Source organism: Palaemon carinicauda, chromosome 2 (genome assembly GCF_036898095.1).
Source record: "Palaemon carinicauda isolate YSFRI2023 chromosome 2, ASM3689809v2, whole genome shotgun sequence".
NCBI lineage: Eukaryota > Metazoa > Arthropoda > Malacostraca > Decapoda > Palaemonidae > Palaemon > Palaemon carinicauda.
Genome location: NC_090726.1, coordinates 158,807,498 through 158,834,814, shown reverse-complemented (window position 1 = coordinate 158,834,814; position 27,317 = coordinate 158,807,498). Strand labels below are relative to the sequence as shown.

Genomic DNA, 27,317 nt, shown 5'->3' with positions numbered 1-27,317 from the left:
TACTGAATATACATATACATACATGTATATATATATATATATATATATATATATATATATATATATATATATATATATATACATATATATATATATATATATATATATATATATATATATATACATATATATATATATATATATATATATATATATATATATATATATATGTATATATATACATATATACATATATATATATATATATATATATATATATATATATATATATATATAAAATATATACATATACATATACTTATATATACATATATATATATTTATATATATATAAATATAAATATAATATATATATATACATATATATATACAGTATATATATAATATATATATATGTATATATATATATATATATATATATATATATATATATATATATATATATATATATTTGGGCTCAGGCCATGTCGTGCTGATGTAAGGGTTCCTATAGTTAGCCTTCTAAGGGATATTTGCTACAGTGATACTCCCATAGAATTAAAACCAAAGGTCTCCAGGATTCCAACTCCTGGCACGAGTATCCAGTAAAGGATATCGTATATTATCAGGGGACATATTCTAGATACGACACATGGCAATTTTCACCCTGAATAGATTTAACTCTTCGATGTAAGGGGGAAGAGTGGCAAAAGGAAGGGATGCCGTTCTAGGTACCCGGTGGATCCCCTTCCCTACTACTACTGGGATGCCATTCCTATTCTTGTAACCTTGCTAAGAGTGTGTGTACTCTCCCTTAGCCCGGTGTTTTTCTCAAGTTTTGGAATTATCTCATCGTGCAATTATTAACACCTTCGTCATCTGGAAAGCTGAGTATTAATTCTTTCCTTTGTGTAATTTTGGTGTCACTTTTCATAGTTAAATTCATTAATTTAAGTGTCTTTTAGTGAGCATTGCCGATACCGGAGGCACCCATTTTATGCCTGCTGTCGCCATTTATATTCTTGTACGTATATCATTTAGATAGTAGGGCGACCTTTTTCTGGCTTTACGCTAATATGATAGCTATTTAGGCAATTTATTCAAGATGTGATATTGCATGCATGAAACTTAACTCTTAAACTATCATGTGACTTTACTTAACGTATTCATACTGGAGCCCCAGTGGTACTCGATCACCTTTGCAAGGGGGTTCCTGCCGGAGCACATTTATCTTAGCTCATATATACGTTAGTAAAATAATTTCCTCTGTTTAGCCTCAATCTTTATCGTTTCTTTTCAATTCTGATGAGATGTTATATTCTCTCGAACCTATGGAATATTCCAGATAAGTTACAATAATTATCCTCTCTCTGAGAGAAGAGGCTAAACCTTTCTTCCCTCCCTGAGTGGTGCCACCGGCCAAGGCGGCCGTTACTGTCTCTCTTCATTGCTGTCGACTAGAACGAAGTTCTTCCTGCCGCCGGCTTTGAATCAGATAGTGACATACACAGGGTGCCCTTGTCTTGCGACGGCAACATCATCAGCACAGGAAGTCATACTTCCCAGCTCATTGTTTTGAGGAAGACGACATAGCCTGCCGCCACCTCTTACAACAATGATCTATAAGACCCTCAACCCCTCCCCCTCTGTCATTTCGGGACAGCGTGTCGTCACAAGATTCTTTCGCTGGTATTCTGACAATCACCCCGGCTTGCTAGGATGATTGCGTTATCGGCAGGTGTTCTGCCGATGGCAGTTAGTCCCTTTGTCTCACTACTGCCTTCCCTGTGACTTCACTTCCTTGATAGGAAGTTGATGAGAGTGAGGGAGGACTGAAACGTCAGAAGACAGCTTCCGGCAGGAAACCTAACATACTTCGGAAAGTCCTCAGCTCTCTCTTGAGTTGCCATTTACATTCCTTAGCCGCCAACTCTATTGCCGGCGACAAGCTAGTATGTAGATGGGTGGGAGCCAGAATGTGACCGATTCTTCCCCCTTCCATTGGAACTTTCACTTCTTTAATCTTTTTCTCTTTCTTTTGCTTAGCACTGTCGGTACTAACCTAATGCCAGCAGTAACTGCCGGCAGACTATTGAATATAATTATACAGTAGAATACATATTTTCTAACATGTCCCGTGTTTCCCATCGCAGATGATTGTTGAGACCACAATCCTTTATTGAGATGAGTAGTCCCTCAATACCCAGATGGTTTCTTTGATCATCGGGGATTTACAATACCCGATCTGTATTAATACAATACTACAGGTGGATGACGCTGGTATAAATTACTTACTAACACTAACTCTAGTTTCTAGAGTTTCTCTCCCTATAAGGGAAACTTAATATTGATACGGACAGAGGTCTCAGAAATAATCTGGGAGGGGAATTCACTTGAATGTGTCTTTTCTTATTTCCTTTCAAGTTTACTATCCTAAGCTATCATATACAAAAGTTATTACTATTGTTGCTATATATTGCATGCTTTATATATAACATTATACTCATGGAAAGTTTCTCCTTCTTTACAGGATGATCCTGGGGAGAAATGTGGAGCGATGTTCTGCAACCACAAGGGGAGGGACTTCTGTAGCCACACGAGGTCTCATGCCCCCTGCTGCATCATCACAGGAGTCCTGAAATATTGGGACCCGAAAGGCTGCAACATAAACTTCCCTGCTAACTAACGGCTTCGGCGAGGCACCCTTAGTTACCCTAGAGACTAGGGACACAGCGACGGATACCCTTCTCAAGTGGGTAAGGGGGTTCCAGAACAACTCCCCAGGACTCCCTGAGGCGTATATTGTTCCCCAAGGCTCTCCCTAACGCGGTGGTGTCCCAGGAACAGCTCCGGTCTCCCTTCATCCAGTTGAAGGTTGACTCGGACACCAATAGGACCATAGAGGACATGGACATCCAACAAGAGAGGATGTCAGAAGTGTCCTCTGACACGGAACAAGACCAGCTGCACGGTATCCCTGAAGAGGATGAGGATCTTACCCTCGTGGAGGAAGAGGAATCCCTCTCGACGGCGGCAGAAGACCCTCAGTTTGCCGTAGTAGCATACCAGCCACTACCATCAATGTCCTCTGCAACGATTCCACAACCTGTTGCTCAGGCAATGCGAGTGAAGAGATTCTATCGTCTCTTAAATTCATGATGGAGTCGTTCCAACAGGAGCAGAAGGCCATGCAGGAGTCGTTCAGGAAGCAGCAAAGAAACATGCAGGAGTCATTCAGGCAGCAGCAAAGAAACATGCAGGAGAAGATTGACCGTCTCGGAACCGCCAGGGGCACGTCTAAGAAGCCTTTTAGAGTGTCCTATCTCACTCATTGCTCCGAATCCAATCCCTGGAGATACACGGAGCACATGCCCATAATGGATGGGAAACTATTCGTTTCCGAGAAGCTGGGAGCCAGGCCAATTGAAGACCTCGAGTTCTGGCCTAACTTCCCTGCTTACCCCAAGTGCTATGTGAGACTGCGGGACGAAAGTCCGACACAAGAAACGGTCCCTAAGGAAGTTATCGTGTTTAAACACAATAAGGCGCAGGACATCCTTCTGAAGACCCTGAAGGGAGCCGAATATTCGAATTCTTAAGTGTCAGCACTGAGTAAGAAACACGCTACCTTTTTTGCCCCTTCCTCGATCTCATTTCCCTTTACACAGAAAGCATTCGACTCTGTCGTAAAACCTGCCGACGAGGGAAAACCCTGCCCGAATTGGAAGAATGCAAGCCATTCTCTCTCGCACTGCCTACCAGTGAAGGAAAGTGGAAGGATGTCCACCTAACCTTCTCTGCCTACAAACTAGACCTGGAGATCGCAGGACAGCAGTTGCCAGACCATCTTCTGACGAAGGAACAGGAGTCGAAGGAAAGCCTTACGGCCTCCCTCTCTCATCAGAACTGCTTGGAACTAAGTGCGAGCAAGCATAATGCCCAAGAAATCTTCCTTTTCCTAGCCAAGTCTCACATGGGTACCCTTGTGAAGGACTTTTACGCTTTCCCCACAGCGAGGAGAGCTTGCAGACTTCGTCCTGGCGGCAGCAACCATCCGGCACAAATCACGGAAGTTGATTACCTCGAATATCTGGGGTGAAGACCTCTTTCCACAAGATCTGGTCCAAGAGGTCATTGTGAAGGCAGCGACAGAGAACAGGAACCTTCTCCAAAATTGGGGCATGTCCTCGAAGAGGAAATCTTCTACGGAATGAGGCCCCCAACCCAAGAACAAGAGGGCAAGGAGACTGAGAAGACCTGCACAAGTCCCCGCCATGACCATGACCACAATGCCTCAGACCACCTTCCAGATGGTCCCTCAGCAGCTGGTAACTCAGTCGCCGGTGTGTAACCCTACCTTTGAGAGGCAGTCGACTTCCTTTCAGTTCAGCCAGAAAGGAAGACGTTCTAGGAGAAGTTCTCCAGGAGGTAACTTCTCTCGGGGCCGAGGAGGACGTGGTCGCGGAAGCAAATCTGCAGGACCCCCCAAGCAACAAGAGGTTTCATGAGGGGACAGACTTCATCGTTTTCGGGATCGCTGGACCTTCGATCCCGGGTCCCATAGCCTAATTATGAATGAAATCGGGTGGAAATGGAGCAAAACTCCACCCCATTTTCCAGAATTCTTCCAACACTCCACACCCTTGTTAAAAGAATATATCTCAGAATTCTTGACCAAGAAAGAGATAAGGAAAACAAAGTCCATCAAGTTCCAGGGAAGGCTGTTTTGTGTTCCCAAGAAAGATTCAGACAAACTCAGATTCATTCTAGACTTGTCTCCACTCATTAAGTTCATCAAGAATAACAAGTTCTGGATGCTTACTTTGCAACACATAAGGACCCTTCTGCCAAAAGGAGCGTTCACGGTCTGAATAGACCTGGCAGATGCTTACTGGCATCTCCCGATAAGTCGCCTCTTCTCCTCCTACCTAGGATTCAGACTACAGAAGAAGTAGTTTGTCTTCAGCGCAATGCCCTTTGGATTGAACACAGACCTAAGGATATTCACCAAGCTAGCAGACAGTCGTTCAACAGCTACGCACCGAAGGTGTTAAAGTGGTAGCTTACTTAGACGACTGGTTGGTATGGGCAACATCCAAGATTACTTGTCTGCAGGCAGCTCAAAAAGTGATCCAGTTTCTGGAACACTTAGGCTTCAAAATCAACCGCAAGAAATCTGTCTCACTGCAGCTCAACAGTTCCAGTGGTTGGGAATCCAATGGAACTTAAACTCACACCACCTCTCCATTCCATCCAAGGAGAGAGATAGCGGGGTCTATCAGGAGACTAATCCGTTACAAAAGGATTTCAAAACGCCAACAAGAAAGAGTCTTGGGCTCTCTACAGTTTCCAGCAGTGACAGACCCAGTGCTAAAAGCACGTTTAAAAGATGCATCAGGAGTCTGGAGGAAATACGCATCGAACGCTCAAAGGGATCAACTAAGGTTGACTCCGGCCTTGTTGCGCAGATAATTAAAGCTGTGGTCCACAGCCAAGAGTCTAGCGCGGATACTTCCCCTGCAACCACCACAACCATTGGTAGTGATCCATACGGATGCCTCCTTGGAAGTATGGAGAGGTCCTTCTCATGACAGGAAGGTGCAAGGGATTTGGTCACTCCAGTTCAAAAGATTTCATATCAACATTTTGGAAGCTATGGCAGTGTTCCTGACATTGAAGAGACTATCTCCTAACAGATCAACCCACATCAGGTTGGTCCTGGACAACGAGGTGATAGTAAAGTGTCTAAATCGACAAGGCTCAAGATCACCTCACATCACCCATGTGATGTTAACCATCTTCTACTTGACAAGGAAGAAGAGATGGCACTTATCAGCAGTTCATCTACAAGGGATCCGCAATGTGACGGCGGACGCTCTATCCAGGTGAAAGCCCATAGAGACAGAATGGTCCTTGGACGCAGACTCATTCTCCTTCATCTTAGGAAAAGTACCAGAACTGCAGATCGACTTCTTCACAACGAGCGACAACAAGAAACTATCTCGTTACGTAGCCCCTTACCTGGGCCCTCAGGCAGAAGTGATGGATACCATGTCTCTAGACTGGAACAGATGGAATTATATTTACCTGTTTCCACCAACCAATCTCCTGCTAAAAGTCCTTGACAAGCTAAGATCCTTCAGAGGGACGGCAGCGGTGGTAGCCCCAAATGGCCCAAGAGTGGAATCTGAAGCTGTTTCCACTGCCGAATCCAGTGCTGACCCAACCAGTCCAGAAGTCAACTGTCTACGCTTCATCCTCGAGAACCAACAACCTACATCTCATGATTTTCTTGCCTTAGCGGCGAGCAAAAGGTTGGGAATCTCAAGAGATAAAGTTGACTTCATCGAAGAGTACAAGTCATGTTCTACTAGGAGACAGTACGAATCCATCGAAGAGTACAAGTCATGTTCTACTAGGAGACAGTACGAATCGTCATGGAAGAAATTGGTGACCTTTGTGAAATAAAGGAAACCGACAGAAATATCGATAGATTTCTGTCTTGCATTCTTCATACACCTCCACGAACAAGGCCTGGCCACTACTACAATTACTTCTTGTAAGTCGGCCCTGGTTAGACCACTTCTGTATGCTTTCGAGGTGGACCTCTCAGGTGCTAGACTCAAACCTACAGCCCCACCAAAGCCCATCACGTGGTCTTTGGACAAAGTCTTGCACTATGCTTTGAACCTGGATAATGAGAACAGTACTCTAAAGGATTTGACACAGAAAGTTATCTTTCTGTTCACAATAGCCACAGGGGCTAGAGTTAGCAAAATAGTGGCCTTATCTAAAAACGAAGGCCATATTCAGTTCCTGGATTCAGGAGAACTGAATTCATTTCCCGATCCTGCCTTTCTCGCTAAGAACAAGCTACCCACCATGAGGTGGGGTCCTTAGAGAATGTGCCCATTGAAGGAAGATGCCTCTCTGTGCCCAGTAGTGTGTCTTAAGGTCTATCTGCAAAGAACTTTAAACTTCAAAGGAGGACAGCTCTTCAGAGGCGAAACCTCAGGATCAAACCTATCTTTAAAACATCTGAGAGCAAAGCTTACCTACTTTATTCACAGGGCGGATCCTGACAGTACACCCGCGGGTCACGATCCGAGGAAAGTTGCTTCGTCACTGAACTTCTTTCAGCATATGGACTTTGAGACCCCGCTCGTACACTGGGTGGAAGTCATCCAGGGTCTTCTACAAACATTACGCGAAGCAAGTACAAGAGATAAAACATTTTGTGGTGGCGGCTGGTAGTGTAATTAAACCTGCCATCTAGTGCTGCCATGAACAGTGGACAGTTTTGGGACTTTACAGTGCTTCGGGTGCATGGGTACACGTACCCACTTGAGCAGATCACAACTATGGTTGATGCATCGTTCTGAGTAGGTGCATATCTGATCAATACACCAGTGCTGAGTGAAGGTTTGCGTTACGGTGTCTTATGCATTTCCGAACATCTGACGATGTCAGATAGATTTGGTTTTCACATCTTCCTTTAAGTGGCATTATTTTGATAATGTATTTTGTATATTTTTTTCTACACAAGAGAATATGTGTTCGATGTGTTGTATGCTGGATCAGATACATACTTTGTTGTAACTACATTCAGATAATCTAGTTGCATAACAAAATACTTAACCGTACTTGCGTCTTATCACTGCTCCCTCAGTTATAAGCTAATAAAGTATGTTAGAGTTTTACTAAACCCTTTATGGTGTTTAGGTTCTTCAAGTCACAATATTATTTTCTAAAGGATTAATCATGACCTTAAGTACTTAAGGTAAATGAAAAGGGTACGTTTCAAATTCTACCCTTTTGTTCTGATGGGAAATACAAAACTTGAATCCTTATTGTCAACATTGACATTTCCCTGGTGGGGGGCAGGATGCACTAAGCCGGCTCCAGGCTTGGTATGCGTGAGAAATCTCTGGATTTTCCCATGCAGGTCTAGTAGGCCAGATAAGGAGAATCTATTCAAGATAGAAGGCACATACACAAACCTACATCTAATAGTAATTTCAAGACATTTCTCTAGCATACTTCCATCAGTAAGACATGGCCTGAGCCCAAAAAACGGATTTTGATCGAAGTGAAAAATCTATTTTTGGGTGAGAGGGCCATGTCGTCCTAATGGAACCAACCCTTTTGCTGATCCCTCCCAAAATTACTTTAGCTGTGGCCATTTCCGCTTAACGGCAAGAATAGGAATGACGTCGCAGTAGTAGTAGGGAAGAGTATCCACCGGGTACCTTCCATTTTGCCACTCTTCCCCCTTACATCGAAGAGTTAAATCTATTCGGGGATGAAGATTGCCATGTGTCGTATCTAGAATACGTCCACTGATATTATACGATATCCTTTACTGGCTACTCGTGCCAGGAGTAGACCTTTGGTTCTAATTCTATGAGAGTATCACTGTAGCAAATATCCCTTAGAAGGCTGCCAATAGGAACCCTTCCATCAGGACAACATGGCCCTCTCACCCAAAAATAGATTTTTCACTTTGATCAAAATCCGTTAAATATATATATATATATATATATATATATATATATATATATATATATATATATATACATGTGTGTGTATATGTATGTATATGTATATGTATATGCATATATATATATATATATATATATATATATATATATATTTATATTATATATATATATATATATATATATTTATATATATATACAGTATATATATATATACACAGTATATATATATATATATATATATATATATATATATATATATATATATATATATATATATACATACATACATACATATATATATATATATATATATATATATATATATATATATATATATATATATATATATATATATATATATATATACTGTATGTACATAAACCTCAAGAATGATTTCATATATATATATATATATATATATATATATATATATATATATATATATATATATATATATATGTGTGTGTGTGTGTGTGTAAGAAAAAGTAAGTTAAAAGACAAAAATTAATGGCAGTCCAAAATAGGCTAGGAGGAAGAGCGGTTACAACTGGTCTCCATCAGAGCCAAAAATAAAGTGAGCTAAATCACTGGTGTGTGAGTGGGAGCAGTAGCAAGGTAACCCCCCTACCCCCGCTAACTAGCGGTATGGGTAGTTAAACCTCGCTAAAATTCTAAAGGCTCGTCATTTCAGCTTCGGAGAAAGTAATACCCCTAAATAAGATGCGTAGGTTTGTATTCCAGTTATGGAACAAATAATAGAATAAAAATGACAAATTTGTAGATAATTTGTATTTTTCCTAACTATACAAACCTTAGCTATTTAATAAGGGTATTACTTTCAGCGTAGCTGGAATGACGAGTCATAAATTTCTAACGCGGGTTAACTACCCACACCGCTAGTTAGCGGGGTAGGGAGGGTAGCTTGCTACCGGCTCCCCCTCACACACCTGTGATTGAGCTCACTTTGCTTGGAGGTACGACTTCAAGGGGGATAGGGCAGGCAGGCAAGTTTGATCAAATAGCTAAGGTTTGTATAGTTAGGAAAAATACAAATTATCTACGAATTTGTCATTTGTTCATTAACTGGAATACAAACCACGCTATTTAATAGGAGTGACTCATCCATTAGGAAGGGTGAACGTCCCAGCAAATCTGGCTTTTTGGCTTTACCCAAGGGCTCCTTATCTGAGCGTGTTAGCACTCAAGAAATAAGGAGTCCCTGCACCTCGCTAAAACCTTGCTACGCAAGGTTCGCGGCCTACGCAAGCTGTGTGTGAAGGTATGTAGAAATAAGACTCGTCCTAGAAAGTTGTTCCGAAGTTCTTTAGATGGAAAACTGTGCAATAGGACTTTCCCAATACCACATTGTCAGGGTATGGAGACGCAACAATATTAATCTTAATACTAGGTAAACAAGGGAGTATGGTTTACCTGCAGTGGTTTGAGGTCAGCTATGCAGAGAACCCGGGATACTGCTTTCCCCAAGAGAGGGGAGAATGAAGAAAAGATTAAGGACCAGTCAAGCCTTTTCATTCATGCAGACTAAAACCGGGTAACAATGCCCTCAACCTTCTGCTACATGTCCAATAAGGAGCTTGAGGTTTTAAACCAGCTGTTGTGCAGCCACCACAGGACCGATAGAAAACGTATCGAGTCTCCTGTGGGTCACGTCTTGCAGGTAGTGGGATATGAACGTGTTTTGACGTTTCCACACCCCAGTTTGAAGAACCTACGTCACTGAACAATTTCTTTTGAAGGCCAGGGACATAGTTATGCCCCTGACATCATGTGCTCTGGGGCAACGTTACGGAGGAGGGTCTGGATTCAGTGTAAGGTCAATGACCCTGCGAATCCATGCTGGGATGGTGTTCTTGGTGACCCTCCTCTTGGTCCTTCCTGTGCTGACGAATAGTGCAGGCACACGAGGACGGGCTGCGGCTGTTCTCTTGAGGTACACCCTCAAACTCCTTACTGGGCATAGTAAGAGATGGTCTGGGTCATCTGTTACAGTACGGAGACTAGAAATCCGGAACGAGTCGAATCGAGGATCCTCTACTCCCGGATTTTGAGTCTTACCAATAAACTCAGGGACAAAGATGAACATTACCTCTCCCTATCCCCTTGAATGGGCGATGTCGTATGAGAGACCATGAAGTTCGCTGACTCGCTTGGCCGAGGCCAAAGCTAGCAGGAACACCGTCTTCCAAGTCAGGTGGCAATCGGTAGCCTGGCGTAATGGTTCATAGGGAGGTCTATTAAGAGACCTAAGAACTCGAACCACGTTCCATGGGGGAGGTCTCACTTCTGACTGGGGGCAAGTAAGTTCATAACTCCGTATGAGTAGAAAAAGTTCTAGCGATGAAGAAATGTCCATTCCTTTCAGTCTGAAGGCGAGGCTTAAGGCTGAGCGATAGCCTTTCACTGCCGAGACTGATAGGCGCATTTCTTCACGCAAATACACAAGGAACTCCACTATTGCTGGAATAGTGGCATCGAGTGGAGAGATACCCCTTCCACGACACCAACCACAGAAGACTTTCCACTTTGCCTGGTAGACTGCTGCTGATGATTTTCGCAGATGTCCAGAGTTGCGAAAATCCTCTCTCAGAGAGGATATGCTGGATAGTCTCCAGGCGTGAAATCGTAGCAAAGCTACGGCTTTGTGGAAGATTTTGGTGTGTGGTTGTTTGAGTAGATTGTGTCGTGGAGGGAGTTCTCTTGGTGGCTCCGTTAGGAGTTGCAGAAGGTCCGGGAACCATTCTGCGTGATGCCATAGCGGAGCTATGAGGGTCATTGAAAGATTGACCTATGTACTGGTCTTGTTAAGTACCCTCCTCATCAGACAGAATGGGGGGAAAGGCGTAAACGTCGATGTTGTCCCACCATTGTTGGAAAGCATCTTGCTAGAGAGCCTTACAGTCTGGGACTGGGGAACAGTACAGCGGGAGCCGGAAGTTCAGGGCCGTTGCGAAGAGGTCCACAGTCGGAGAACCCCACAAAGTCAGGACTTTGTTGGCTACTAGATGATCCAAAGACCACTCGGTACTCACTATCCAAGATGCTCTGCTCAAGTTGTCGGCAAGCACATTCCTTTTGCCTGGAATGAAGCATGCCGATAGTGGTATCGAGTGGATTTTGGCCCATCTCAGTATCTCTACTGCTAGATGGAATAGCTGCTGCGAATAAGTACCTCCTTGTTTGTTGATGTAGGCCACTACTGTGTTGTCGCTCATCACCACCACAGAGTGACTTGCCAGGAACTGTTGGAACTGCTGGAACTGTTGAAGGGCCAGAAAGATAGCCTTCATCTCTAGAAGATTTATGTGGAGGTACTTTTCTGACTCTGACCAGAGGCCTGAGGTCGTGTGGTGCAGCACGTGGGCCACCCAACCTTTTTTTAAAGCGTCTTAAAACAGCATCAAATCCGGGGGGAGGACGAGAAGATCCACTCCCTTTCCTAGATTTTCATCTGTCACCCACCACTGGAGGTCTGTCAGTTCCAAGGGTCCCATGGGGATCTGGATGTCAGGTGAGTCGTGTGCTTGATTCCACCGGGACTTGAGTCGCCACTGGAGGGATCTCATCCTGAGGCGACCATTGGGAACTAGACGAGCCAGAGATGAAAGGTGACCGAGGAGACGTAGCCACGATTGGGCTGGAAGTTCTTCTCATCTGAGAAAAGGTCTTGCGACCTTTCTCAGCCTTGCTATCCTGTCGTCTGATGGGAAGGATTTGTGGAGAAAGGTGTCTACAATCATGCCTAAGTATACCAGTCTTTGAGTGGGAAGCAGAGAGGACTTCTCGAGATTTACCATGATCTCCAGATCCTGGCAGTCTCAGAAGTTTGTCTCGGTGTTGAGGAAGGGTTGACACCGAGTCTGCTAGGATTAGCCAGTCGTCCAGATAGCGAAGGAGACGGATGCCAATCCTGTGTGCCCAAGATGACACTAGGGTGAACACTGGTGAAGACTTGTGGTGCTGTGGAAAGACCGAAGCACAACACCTTGAACTGGTATATTCTGTTGTCTAGGCTGAATCTAAAGTACTTCCTTGAAGACGGATGGACTGGGATCTGGAAGTACACGTCCTTTAGGTCCAGTGTGCACATGAAGTCTTGCAGTCTTACTGCTAGTCTGACCGTGTCTGCCGTCTCCATGCTGAACGGAGTTTGTTTGACAAACTTGTTCAGAGTTGAGAGGTCGATGACTGGTCTCTAGGCTCCAGACGCCTTCTTTACAAGAAAGAATCGACTGAAGAAACCTGGGGATCCGTCGAGGACCTCTTGGAGAGTGCCCTTCTTCAACAGGGTCTGGACTTCTGCCCGAAGGGCTTGGCCCCTTGCCGATCCCATGGCAAGGGAGTTCAATGACACTGGATTCCTGGTCAGGGGAGGTAGAGATGTTATGAACGGGACGCGATATCCTAGACTGATCACGGAGATTGTCCAGGAATCGGCCACGAGTTGCTTCCACCTGTTTGCGCAACTTTGTAGGCATCCCCCCACTGGTGGAAATGCAAGGGGACTGCCTATCCTAGCGTTTGCGGCCTCGGCTGCTCCCTCTAGGATTTTTACCTCCCCTGGAGGACTTTTTGCTTTTCCTGTCTTTGACAAGAAAGGGCTTAGACGCCATTGTCTTCGCTGCAGTTTTTGTCGTCTTGGTTGGACGGGACTGCTGTGATGCTGGAGGAAGGAAGTCTTGATGAGACTTCCTCCGCCTCTCATCAGCATGTTCCACATCCTTAGGCTCAAACAGAAGAGACCCCTCTATGGAGGAATGTCTGAGTCTATTGATCTCAACGCTCAGGACCTTCTGGTGGAATCTCTCAGCTACTGCATCCCAATGTTTCAAGATGGTATTTGCCCACAAGTTCGAGACTTGGTGGACAAGAAACTCAAATCGTGCGAGTACCTGAGAGAGGGAAGGTTTCCATAGTTTTCCTGGTACGTTCCTTGGAGAAATCCTCAGATCATATCAGGATACCTAAGGTCCCCAACCAGATATCAAGCCACGAAGTAGCTTGCATAGCATACTTCGTGACCTTCTTCTGGTTGAGGATCTCGGCTGCCGAGAATGAGACCTGCCGGTTGGAGAGTCTCTTGAGAGGGACTCCCCTGGTTAACTTTTCCAACGAGTGGTGAAGAGGAAGAGCTGAACTAGGTTCCTCCAGGATCTCGAAGTACCTCCTCTGCTGTACGCGAGGAGGTGGGAGGAGCTTGTTCGTGGTACCAGAACAGTTACAGGAGGACATCTCGGAGAGCTGCTGAGTGATCTTGTCCCTGGTACTCTTCACCACTTGAGACCAGGGCGGGGCTGCACTGGTCTTAGAGGGTTTTTGAGTACCAAAGACGCGGTCTAGGACCGTGTCTTTGCCCTCGCGAGGAGGGATCTCTGGGTCGGAAAACCCGCTGAGAACCCTCATTAGAGTCAGAATCTGCCACAATGCATGTTCAACTCCTGCTGGTCTCCTCCTGTTGTAGAACTTGCAGCGAAGTCTCCTTCTATCCCCCAAAGGCTCTTCTTGGGGAGAGTCGCGGACATTCCCTGAGTGGCTGGCTGGCTCCATCCTAGCCCTAGTGGAGGACTTTGGCATGGTTTTGGAGTCTTTAGATTCCTTCCGGGGAAGGAGGTAAGACTCCAACATCGATGAGTGTGGCATGTTCCTTATATTCTCAGACTGTGAGGAACTCTCGGCGTGAAGAGAGATTTCCTCCATTGGTGCAATAGGGGAAAGTCTCTCTTCGTGTGGTTCCCTAGGTAACGGGAGATCTTCGTCCGAAAGGGATGGAGAGTTAGTCTGAGGAATAGGAGGACCTTGCCTCGATGGTCTGAGTGGAGTCAGTTTGCCCTCGGGGAAGTGACCGCGTCTGGAACTCCTCTTTTCCCCTTCAAAGGGCTAGAGGAAGCCATGGTTCCATGCCCTATATCAGACAGGGTTACAGCTCTGATCAGGGCTGCTGGCTGACAGACGCACTGTCAGACAGACCCCCTGAAGGGAAAGGGACCGAAGGTTCCCTGGGAGGAGTTACTGGAATAGGTAGGTTCGCCTTAGAATGTAGCTTCGGGATCCTGAACCCCTCTGCATGTTTCCCTTCTCACACAATGCGCGGTGGTATGCGCTTACAGGGAGGGGAATGAGGCGGGGGAGAACACTGGCGCTCGCGCGGGGGGAGAACACTGGCGCTTGCGCGCGCGAGAGAACACTGGCACTCGCGTACGCGCGCGGGAGGACACTGGCGCTCGCGTGCGCGCGGGAGGACACTGGCGCTCGCGTGCGCGCGGGAGGACACTGGCGCTCGCGCGAGGGAGAACACTGGCTCTCGCGCGAGGGAGAACACTGGCGCTCGCGCGAGGGAGAACACTGGCGCTCGCGCGAGGGAGAACACTGGCGCTCGCGCGAGGGAGAACACTGGCGCTCGCGCGAGGGAGAACACTGGCGCTCGCGCGAGGGAGAACACTGGCGCTCGCGCGAGGGAGAACACTGGCGCTCGCGCGAGGGAGAACACTGGCGCTCGCGCGAGGGAGAACACTGGCGCTCGCGCGTGGGAGAACACTGGCGCTCGCGCGTGGGAGAATATTGGTGCTCCCGCGAGGGAGAATATTGGAGTGTGGGCGAGCGGGAGAATCATGATGGGCGCGCAGGAGAATTATGATGGGCGCGCAGGAGAACCATGATGAGCGCGCGGGGGCGCGGGAGAGTGTTGGCGCGTGTTCGTAGAAGAAAGAGCTCGCGCACGTGCAGGAGAATGTTGGCGCGCGCGTGGGCGCGCAGGAGAATCATGATAGGCGTGCAGGAGAGTGTTGGCGCGCATCAGTAGGAGAGAGAGGGCGCACAGGTGAGCGCAGGAGAAAGATGGCGCGCAGGTGAGCGGAAAACTGGTGAGTGCAGGAGAAAGATGGCGCGCAGTTGAGCACAAAACTGGTGAGCGCTGGCGCGCAGGTGAGGGCAACAAGGTTGTTGCCTCACCTACGAACTTGCTCGCAGGAGTGATGGCGCGCAGGTTTTGGCTGGTGCGTTGGTTGGCGCGTAATATGGCGCACAGGCACATGTTGGCATGCGGGAGAGCACTGTTGCGCAGGAGAACGTTGGCGCGCAGGTAACTGGCGCATAGGAGAAATTTGGCGCACAGGTGTGCGCTGGTGCACAGGTGAGTACTGGCGCACAGGTGGGCGCTGGCGCGTAGGAGATCGTGGGCGCGTGTACGCAGGGCGCATAGGTGCAGGAGAGCGCTGGCGCGCAGGAGATCGTTGGCACGCAGGAGAGCGCACGTGCGTTGTGGTGTGCTGGCGGGTAGACAACCCTGAGCGTGTTTGCACAGGGTGCGCAGGTGATCGTGGGCGCGTGTGCGCATGTGGGCGTGTGAGCGCATGGCGCGCAGGAGAGCACTGAGGATCTAGATGGCGCGTAGGCGCATGTTGGCGCGCAAGCGCGTGAGGTTGCTGCCCTTTGTAAGGGCGAGCAAGATGGGTGGTTCACCGAAGCGTTGGTGACTGACGAGCTGCTTGAGAGCGTTGGTTAGGGCGCGTGGGTGCATGGTACGCAGGGCGAGAGTGATGGCGTGCAATAGCGCACTTTGGTGGAGCTTTATTAGGCTCATACAAGAACGGCGATGGAATGTCGGCAGGTCTGTTGGATGGATGGTCGACATGTCCTTTAAAAGGACGACCATCCACCGAAGGAGATCGCGAACGATCTGCAGAGAGGTCCAAAACCGAAGTCACAGGACTGGTTGCAGGTGCAGTGATGGATGATCGGTCTGGAGGTTCCTCTGCGGGGGACTGCATTGAAGACATTGAACCAAAGAGGCGCTTTCTCACCGCATGTGAAGGAAGGCCTGTAAGGCGAAGAGGAAGGCTCGCAACAGATGCGCCCTCTGGGGGCCGTTGGATCAGCAAGCTGACCGTCAGCAGTCCTCCGAAGAGGAGTCTGTAAGTGAACTCCCCTGGGGGGGAGAAAAACTAGCAGGAGAGACCGATGATGAACTTGAGCTTCCACCTCAGAGGATGGTCAGGAACGGGGGAAACTAAGACGGCAGCTACCGTAGAGTTTTGAGTGGCAGAGGAGATGGGTGATGTCGCATGAGACACCTCTGACACAACAACGTTGACAAGTGTCAGGGGATCTACCTCTGACTGTGACGACGACTGCTCGACGGAAGCACCCATGTGGATGAAATCAAGCAATGCCTCCTTGGAGGGCGAACCCGTGAGCCCCAAAGAGGACCAAACCTGAAACACGGAAGTTAGTGACAAGGCCTCCCCCAGGGGGAGAGGTGGTGCTGCTTCGCTAGGGGTAGCAACCTCATCTCTCGAGACCCAGGGTTGGTCGGAAATAAATTGGTCTACGCTACTACTCGACGGTCTCTCGAAAGAGACCGACCGAGTAGGAGCTTCGGAGGAGGTTTGGGCGACGGAAGAAGAGGCCTTGGGTTTTTCTCCCTTCGAAGCAACCTTCGAAAGAGAAATATCCCGCTTGTACTTCTTAAGCCGTCGCGAAAACCATTCCCACGGGGAGGAAGACCACTCCCTACACTTGTTGACACTATCACACCGTTGACCTCTGCAAGGACAAAGGGCGTGAGGATCAGTCTCGACTGCCGACATGAATGTTCCACAGGGGCGGTCGGAGAGTCCAGGGCAGGTGCGCATGGTCGCAGAAGTCAACTTCACACACACTGTCTAAGAAAAAAAAAAAAGCAAAAAGCATTAATGGCTACCAATAGTCGGCGAGGATGAAGAACAGCAACATCCGTTCACCATCCGAGCCGAAAGCAAAGTGAGCTCAATCACAGGTGTGTGAGGAGGAGCGGTAACAAGCTACCCTCCCTACCCCCGCTAACTAGCGGTGTGAGTAGTTAACCCTCGTTAAAAATTAATGGCTCGTCATTTCAGCTACGCCGAAAGTAATACACCTATTAAATAGCGTGGTTTGTATTCCAGTTACAGAACAATTAAATCTATACAACAGTTTAAAATCTAACACCACAATAAAATCATAAAACTATAACTCATAAAAAACATCAACATCTTTTAAAAACTGAAAAACTTGCACCACTGAAGTACTCTCACCTAAAATTTCCCCAAGAGACATATTGACTAAAAGATTATTTGTACGTTGACTTCTAAATATAGGACAATACCAAAATGTGCTCAATAGAGCATTGAGAAGCCTGCATATCTGCCCCACTTGCCATCAGATACCTATGAGTATAATTTGTGTGCCCTATACGTAACTGAGTTAAAACAATACTAGACCTTCTGTCAACCTGAAAATGCAACCAAGGTTGGACAGAAAACCTAACTGAATTCAATTTAAAATTACTACAATAAAACCTAATACTGTACTACTCTTGAAATTGGAAACTAGGATGCCCATGCTGGAAATGTGACTAAAACTAGTTGCAGCCTTAGCTGCAACGTCGGTTCACTCATTTTCTACAATTCCAACATGGGACAGAACCCAGCAAAGCTTAATCGTAAAATGCTTTCTATTTATCAAAATATAAAATCAATCCTGAATCCCTTGCACCAAATGATGGCAAGAGACTAGGCTCCTTAATGCTACTAAAACACTCATTAAATCGGTAAAAATGGTAAAAATTGGGTTAGAAAAATTTCTATAAAAAATCAATTTTAGCAGTCAAAACTGCCAACAGTTCTGCCGTAAAAATAGAAGAACTTGACGGAAGCTTTTTTTTTAATTACATTATTAGTCGTCACTACGAAGCAACCCTCACCATCAAAACTCTTAGAACCATCAGTATAAATATGATAAGAATTATCATGCTAAGAGGCATGAGATAGAAAACTAGCCCTTAACTGCTCATCTCAGCTTTCCCTTTTACTATCCATTACAGGACAAATCTTCATCTTAGGCCTATTCCAAGGAGGATACTTTGAAGAGGTAATTTCAGCCACTGTAAGGGGACGTAATCTAACATCTAATGGTTTGGGCAACCTAGTTCTAGTCAGTGCTCTATCAATGGGATGCTTAACAAACTTAAAATTTGGGTGGAGCTTCGAGGTAAGAACACGAGACATATACCTCAAACCCAACTCTTTCCTACGAACAAAAAGGGGAGGAACCCTGACTCCAAGTATAAGCTATCTACAGGTGATGTCTTATACGCACCTGTGCAAATTTTCAAAGTCATGTTATGAACAACATAAAGTTTGCCAAAGTGGTTTTGCATACAGATCCACATATCTGACAACCATAATCTATTTTACTCAGGCACAATGCCTAGTATATCCTCAACTAGACAAGTCCTATCAGCTCCCCAGTTTAAACCAAACACACCTTAAAGATGTTAAGTCTAAGTTTCATGTTACATACTACCTCATTAATATGCTGCGAGAAAGTTAATTTCTTATCAAACAAAACACCCAGGTACTTAATGCTATCTTACTATGGTAAAATGGAATCGTTCAAAAACAATGTAGGGATCTCTTCCTCTCTTCTTAGCTGACAAAAATGTATCGCTTTGTTTTTTTCTGGAGAAAATCTGAACCCTCTAGCACTGGCCCAAGTTGTAGCAGCATACATAGCAGTCTGGATTTTATGACATGCTTCAACAGCTGATGACTTGTTACTTCAACAGCTGATGACCTGTCACACACTACTGCATAGTCATCAGCAAAAGCCATACCATGCACCCCAACAGGAACTTGTTCAAGTAGACCGTTAACAGCTACATTGAAAAATGTTATTTTCATTAGTAAAATAAATTTTTGAATATACTTACCCGATAATCATGTAGCTGTCAACTCCGTTGCCCGACAGAATTCTACGGGAGGGATACGCCAGCTATCACTATACTAGAAGGGGGTGTACTCACCAGCGCCACCTGTGGCCAGGTACTGCAGTACTTCTTGTTGACACCACCTCACTTTTTCCTCGGTCCACTGGTTCTCTATGGGGAGGAAGGGTGGGTCAATTAAATCATGATTATCGGGTAAGTATATTCAAAAATTTATTTTACTAATGAAAATAACATTTTTCAATATTAAACTTACCCGATAATCATGTAGCTGATTCACACCCAGGGGGGTGGGTGAAAACCAGTGTACATGACTAAAGGATAGCTAAGTATCCCGTATTTCATATAATCAGTTATTTCAGAATAACAATGAAATAATAAGTACCTGGTAAGGAAGTCGACTTGAACCGTTACTCTGCCTTTATTAAGTTCGTCTTCCTTACTGAGCGCAGCGTTCCTCTTAGGAGGCTGAATCAACTCTAAGGTGCTAAAGTATACAGGGCTGCAACCCATACTAAAGGACCTCTACACAACCTCTAACCCAGGCGCTTCTCAAGAATGAATTGACCACCCGCCAAATCAAAAAAGGATGCGGAAGGCTTCTTAGCCTACCGTAACAACCCAAAAAACAACAATAAAAGCATTCAAGAGAAAGGTTAAAAAAGGTTATGGGATTAAGGGAATGTAGTGGCTGAGCCCTCACCTACTACTGCACTCGCTGCTACGAATGGTCCCAGGGTGTAGCAGTTCTCGTAAAGAGACTGGACATCTTTAAGATAAAATGATGCAAACACTGACTTGCTCCTCCAATAAGTTGCATCCATAATGCTCTGCAGAGAACGGTTCTTATTAAAGGCCATCGAAGTGGCTACGGCTCTCACTTCGTGGGTCCTTACCTTCAGCAAAGCAAGGTCTTCATCCTTCATGTGAGAATGGGCTTCTCTAATCAGAAGCCTTATATAATACGAAACTCCGTTTTTGGACATGGGCATCGAAGGTTTCTTGATTGCACACCATAAGGCTTCTGACTGTCCTCGTATAGGTTTTGACCTATTAAGATAATATTTCAGAGCTCTGACAGGGCAAAGAACTCTTTCTAGCTCGTTACCCACCATGTTGGAAAGGCTAGGAATTTCAAACGATCTAGGCCAAGGACGTGAAGGAAGTTCATTCTTAGCTAAAAATCCGAGCTGTAAAGAACATGTTGCAGATTCGGATGTGAACCCAATGTTCTTGCTGAAGGCATGAACCTCACTGACTCTTTTAGCTGTTGCAAGGCAGACGAGGAAAAGAGTCTTGAGGGTAAGGACCTTGAAGGAAGCTGACTGGAGAGGTTCGAACCTAGGAGACATAAGGAACCTTAAGACTACGTCTAGATTCCAGCCTGGAGTGGGTAAACGACGTTCTTTAGAAGTCTCAAAAGACTTAAGGATGTCTTGAAGGTCCTTGTTGGAAGAAAGGTCCAAACCTCTGTGGCGGAGAACTGAAGCCAACATACTTCTGTACCCTTTAATCGTAGGAGCCGAAAGGGATCTCTCATTCCTTAGATGTAAAAGGAAGTCAGCTATTTGGGTTACAGAGGTATTGGTAGAGGAAACTGCATTGGCTCTACACCAGCTTCGGAAGACTTCCCACTTGGATTGGTAGACTCTACGAGTGGATACCCTCCTTGCTCTGGCAATCGCACTGGCTGCCTCCTTCGAAAAGCCTCTAGCTCTAGCGAATCTTTCGACAGTCTGAAGGCAGTCAGACGAAGAGCGTGGAGGTTTGGGTGCACCTTGTCTACGTGAGGTTGACGTAGAAGGTCCACTCTTAGAGGGAGAGTCCTGGGGACGTCGACCAGCCATTGTAGTACCTCTGTGAACCATTCTCTTGCAGGCCAAAGGGGAGCAACCAGCGTCAGACGTGTCCCTTCGTGCGAGACGAACTTCTGAATGACTCTGTTGATGATCTTGAACGGTGGGAATGCGTAAAGGTCGAGATGGGACCAATTCAGCAGAAAAGCATCCACATGAACTGCTGCTGGGTCTGGAACTGGGGAACAGTACAAAGGAAGCCTCTTGGTCATGGAGGTGGCAAACAGATCTATCGTAGGCTGACCCCACAAGGTCCAAAGTTTGTTGCACACGCTCTTGTGAAGGGTCCATTCCGTGGGGATGACTTGATCTTTTCTGCTTAGGCGATCTGCTGAGACGTTCATGTTGCCCTGAATGAACCTCGTTACTAGAGTGAGGTTTAGACTTCTTGACCAAATGAGGAGGTCCCTTGCTATCTCGTACAGGTTCCTCGAATGGGTCCCTCCCTGCTTGGAGATGTAAGCCAAGGCTGTGGTGTTGTCGGAGTTCACCTCCACCACCTTGCCTAGCAGGAGGGACTTGAAGTTCATTAGGGCCATATGAACTGCCAGTAGCTCCTTGCAGTTGATGTGGAGCGTTTCCTGTTCCCTGTTCCACGTTCCCGAGCATTCCTGTCCGTTCAAGGTCGCGCCCCAGCCCGAGTCTGATGCATCCGAGAAGAGATGAAGATTGGGGGTCTGAATCGCTAACGATAGGCCCTCCTTGAGAAGGAGGTTGTTCTTCCACCACAAGAGAGTGGTCTTCATCTCTTTGGTGACAGGGATAGAGACTGCTTCGAGCGTCAAATCCTTGTCCCAATGAGCTGCTAGATGGAATTGGAGAGGGCGGAGGTGGAGTCTCCCTAACTCGACGAACAGGGCTAACGATGACAGGGTCCCTGTGAGACTCATCCACTGTCTCACCGAGCAACTGTTCCTCTTCAGCATGCTCAGGATGCAATCTAGGGCTTGGCTTATCCTTGGGGCCGATGGAAAAGCCCGAAAATCCTGACTCCGAATCTCCATTCCCAGGTAAACTATGGATTGGGAGGGAATGAGCTGGGACTTTTCTAAGTTGACTAACAGACCCAGTTCCTTGATCAAGTCCAAAGTCCAGTTGAGACTCTCCAGACAGCGATGACTCGTGGAGGCTCTCAACAGCCAGTCGTCTAAATAAAGGGAGGCTCTGATGTCCGATAAGTGGAGGAATTTTGCAATATTCCTCATCAGATGCGTAAACACCATAGGAGCTGTGCTTAGGCCAAAACACAGGGCTTGGAATTGGTACACAACCTTTCCAAAAATGAATCTCAGGAAAGGTTGGGAGTCTGGATGAATAGGAACGTGAAAGTAAGCGTCTTTCAGATCCAACGAGACCATCCAGTCCTCCTGCCTGACCGCTGCTAGGACCGACTTCGTCGTCTCCATAGTGAACGTCTGCTTGGTGACATAAGCATTGAGCGCGCTGACGTCCAGCACCGGTCTCCAACCTCCTGTCTTCTTGGCCACCAGAAAGATACGGTTGTAGAAGCCCGGGGATTGATGGTCCCGGACTATAACCACTGCCTTCTTCTGTAACAGGAGCGACACCTCTTGGTGTAACGCTAGCCTCTTGTCCTTTTCCTTGTAGTTGGGAGAGAGGTTGATGGGAGAAGTGGTAAGAGGGGGTTTGCGGCAGAATGGTATCCTGTAACCCTCCCTGAGCCACCTGACAGACTGGGCGTCTGCACCTCTTCTTTCCCAAGCTTGCCAGAAGGTCTTGAGTCTGGCTCCTACTGCTGTCTGGAGAGGAGGAGAGTCAGTGTTTGCCTTTTGAAGTCTTGGGACCTTTCCTAGACCTGCTCCTGGAAGAGTCTGGACGGGAGCTTCCTCGGCTGGGGGCTCTGCCACGAAAGGGCGGAATAAACCTTGTAGCAGGAGTATCAGCCACTGGGGTGCGGTAAGTCCTGGGAACTGAGGGAGCAACCTTAGCCTTACGAGCTGAAGAGGCCACAAGATCATGAGTGTCCTTCTGAATCATGGCCGCAGACAAATCCTTGATAAGCTCTTCGGGGAACAAGAACTTAGAAAGCGGAGCAAAAAGGAGTTGAGACCTTTGACAAGGTGTGATGCTGGAAGAAAGAAAGGTGCAAAGTTGCTCCCTTTTCTTAAGAACTCCTGAAACAAACATTGATGCAAGCTCGCCAGATCCATCCCGAATTGCTTTATCCATGCAGGACATTAAAAGCATGGCTGAGTCCTTGTCCGCAGGGGAGGTCTTCTTGCTCAAGGCCCCCAGGCACCAGTCTAGAAAATTGAAAATCTCAAAGGCACGAAATACACCCTTTAAGAAGTGGTCTAAATCGGAAAAGGTCCAGCAAACCTTAGAGCGCCTCATTGCTGATCTACGAGGAGAGTCGACCAAACTTGAGAAGTCAGCCTGGGCAGAGGCAGGGACTCCCAAGCCTGGTTCCTCTCCTGTGGCATACCATACGCCCGCCTTAGAAGTGAGCTTAGTAGGAGGGAACATAAAGGAAGTCTTCCCTAGTTGCTGTTTGGACTGCAACCACTCCCCTAATATTCTTAAAGCTCTCTTAGAGGACCTAGCAAAGACGAGCTTAGTATAAGTTGACTTAACAGGTTGCATGCCCAGCGAAAACTCAGATGGAGGAGAGCGGGGGGTAGCAGAAACAAAATGGTCCGGGTATACCTCTCTGAAAAGAGCCAGGACCTTACGAAAGTCAATGGGTAGAGGAGAAGACTTGGGTTCTTCCACGTCTGATGAGGGATCCAGGTGCGCAGCTTCCTCCTCAGAAACCTCATCACCAGAGTGTAGCGAAGTGAGAGGTAATGTAACAGCGGTATGCTGAACAGCAGAATCTGAACAAGCGGGTGCATAAACACTTGTGGTTTCATCCTCAAGTCTCTGTTGCTGAGTTAAAACCTGAGGTTCAGGCTGCAAAGACTGGTCAAGAAGAGTAGAGGAAGGTAGGCGCATGGGTTGAGGTGGCTGACTCCTAGCATGAGTTTCTTGTCTCAAGAGTTGCGCTTGCTGTAAGGGTTGCGGATGCGCAGTAGCAGGTTCCTGAGGAACGAGTTGAGGTTCCTGAGGTGTGAGCTGCGAGAGTTGAGGTAGCGGCTGCGCAGAACGCAGTTCCTGTCTCGCGAGTTGAGGTTCCTGAGGTGCTAGCCTAAGGAGTTGAGGCTCTCGCCTTGAGGAGGGTTGAGGTCGCTGCAGCGAGTGCTGAGGTGGCTGGCTCATGGATGGAAGAGGTTGTCGTACCTCAAGAGGTTGTTGCCTCGCTGGTTTAACCGCAAGAGGAAGCGGAGGAAGTAAGGCATAAGACTCCTGCTCCCATTGCTGAGGTTGCCTTAAGGAAGGCGGAGGTTGCTGCACACCGCTGGTAACTGGCAACTCAGAACGCGGTAAGGTAGCCTGAGGAACCTCAACTTCGTACGCCTGGCAGACTGGACTGCGGTGAGGCGGAGCGCTCGCAGGAGGAGGTGTAACCTTCTCAGCCTGAAACTCACGCATTAAGACCGCAAGCTGTGACTGCATGGACTGCAGCAAAGACATCTTGGGGTCAACAGACGCTAAGGTCTGCTGAGGCAAAGCCTTAACAGAAGATGAGGTCTGTTGCGGCATCACCTTACCTCTCTTAGGAGGTGTGCAGTCACCTGATGACTGCGGAGAGTCAGAGCTAATCCAATGACTGCAACCAGGTTGTAGAACTCTTGAGGTCTGGACTTTGCGTTTGAGAGGTCTTGAGACCTGAGTCCAGCGTTTTCTCCCCGACATTTCTTCTGCAGACGAGTAAAAGACGGGCTCAATCGTCTGCGGGTGGGAGTGACGGTCTCTGTAAGACACGCCCGCAACCACCGAGGATACTTCTGTGCGCCGATCAAGGCCTGCCGAACCCTTTTGCCCTTCGACATTGCTTCTCCCCTGGGCTTGGGAGCTTGCAAGAGGTCCCGGACTGGGAGGACGACTGGCACGCACAGAAGTACCCTCACGCACAACACTGACACTGACACTAGCACTTGGCACCGCACTGACACTAGCACTTGGCACAGCACTGGCACTATCACCTCCCACTGCACTTTTGACCTAAAGTTCTTTGACTTCTGCCATAAGAGACTTATGGTCACTAACCACCGATTCCACTTTGTCACCTAAAGCCTGAATGGCACGCAAAACATCGGACATATCAGGTTGAGCACAAATAGTAGGTTCGGGGGTAGCCACTACAGGGGGAGGAAAAGGTTGAGGATCATGAGGTGAGGAAAAAAGCGAAGAGCGAGAAGAACTCCTCCTAACTCTCTCTCTCTCTAACTTGGTTGAATATTTAAGGAATCGAACAAATTCAAGTTCCGAAAGTCCGGCGCATTCCTCACATCGATCATCCAACTGACAGGGTCTTTCCCTACAGTCAGAACAAGCGGTGTGAGGATCAACCGAGGCCGCCTTCGGAATACGCCTATTACAAGACCTACATCGTCTATGGGGAGGGGCTTGTGAAAGGTCAGACATCTTGAATCAAAGAGCAAGTCAAGGGGGATTCCAAATCAAGCAAAAGATCGTTAACCATTAATCAAAACCAAAAAAAGCTATCTAAGCTAATTAGAAAAGTTTCCAGTATAGCGAAAGCTGAAATCTTAGAGAAATACTTCACCAAAAACCGTGAACAATACTCCAAAATCATAAGTGTATCCAAGAACGTCTTGCCGGAAGCACGACAGAGGAAAAAGTGAGGTGGTGTCAACAAGAAGTACTGCAGTACCTGGCCACAGGTGGCGCTGGTGAGTACACCCCCTTCTAGTATAGTGATAGCTGGCGTATCCCTCCCGTAGAATTCTGTCGGGCAACGGAGTTGACAGCTACATGATTATCGGGTAAGTTTAATATTGAAAAGTGTTGGGCTACGAACGCTCCCTTGAGGCAATCCTTTTTCTTGAGGGTAAGCTGATGAAATAAGAGAGCCAACTCTCACTTTTAGGTACCCATCTGACAAAAAATCTTCAATACAATAAAACATATTACCTACAATACCTCAATCAACGAGTTGCTTGAGGATACCCCTCCACCAGGTAGTATAGTAGGCCTTTTCTAAGTCAAAGAACACTGCGATGGTCTAATTTTGTATGACAAAAGCATTCAGGACCTCTCAAGTGAGAAACATCAAAGGGTCATTGGTACTTTTATTTTTCGTAAAACCAAACTGTCTGTTAGATAAAGGATTCTTCAATTCCAAATATTGTACCACACTAGTCGAGCATTTACCATTCTATCATAAATCTTGCTAACACAACTAGTTAAAGCAATTGGCCTATAAATTATGGGAAGGTATGAATCCTTTAATGGCTTTATAATAGGAACTACGACTTATATTTTCCAAGACTTGGGGGAAGTTCCCGAAGTCCAAAAACTATCTAAAATATCTATAGGAAATTGTTTTAAAATCATGGAATAAAAAAATATCCTCTTCCCAGATGTTAGGGAAGACAATGAAATTGCATTATCCAATCCTTCCATGGTGTAAGGAAGATTATAATATTCTGAATTTGTACTAAAAGGAGGAACAGCCGTGGTACTGTTCCTAATATCCCTGAATACAGGAGGGTATTGTAGGAGACTAGATATATTAGAAAAATGCCTACCAAAGACTCCAGCTACATCTCCAGCATCAGATATGAATAGGCCATCAATCCTTAATAGAGGCAAGGGAGATGGACAGAATTTCCCTTGCCACTTTTGGATTCTATTCCAGGCTAATGAGATATTTTCTGTATCTGCCTTACCAAAAACAAAAAAAAAGCCCAAAACTCATCAAAACTTGAAATTTATTCCGAGACATTGCTTTTTTAACAATAAATACACCCAAGTCTTCATCTTTTGATCCATAATACCTCCCCGGTGGTGATTTGGGGTAACTTAACAAAAAAGAATTTTTCTGAGATTTCATTTCATCTATAGACAAAAATTCTCTTTGCTTCTGCTGGCCTTGCCATGACGAACAATTTCATTCACTATATGATCATAAATATCTGTGAAAATAATTGTTTCAAATAATTCTTCACGCGTTAGATGATCCAAGAGGCTTCTTATATATTGCACAAATTGTTTCTGGAAAATTTATCCTCCCTGCTTCACTTTGGTATATTCTTAATGAGATATTTCAATTCGCATAAGTATTTAATAAATGAATCTCTCCTTGCTTGCTTAAAAGTTTTCTTTTGATTAGCAAGAGCTCTTCTGTAAGTTATTTTACTGACTAAGCAAGGGTGTCTACGGTATCTCTTGTAG

The 27,317-nt window shown here is 46.3% G+C and overlaps 1 long non-coding RNA gene across 2 annotated transcripts in view; it reads right to left on the bottom strand.

Moving 5' to 3' along the window:
* Nucleotides 1–27,317, bottom strand: part of LOC137628288 (uncharacterized) — a 361,246-nt gene that overhangs the window by 274,252 nt on the left and 59,677 nt on the right. The gene's annotated exons all lie outside the window — the stretch shown is intronic.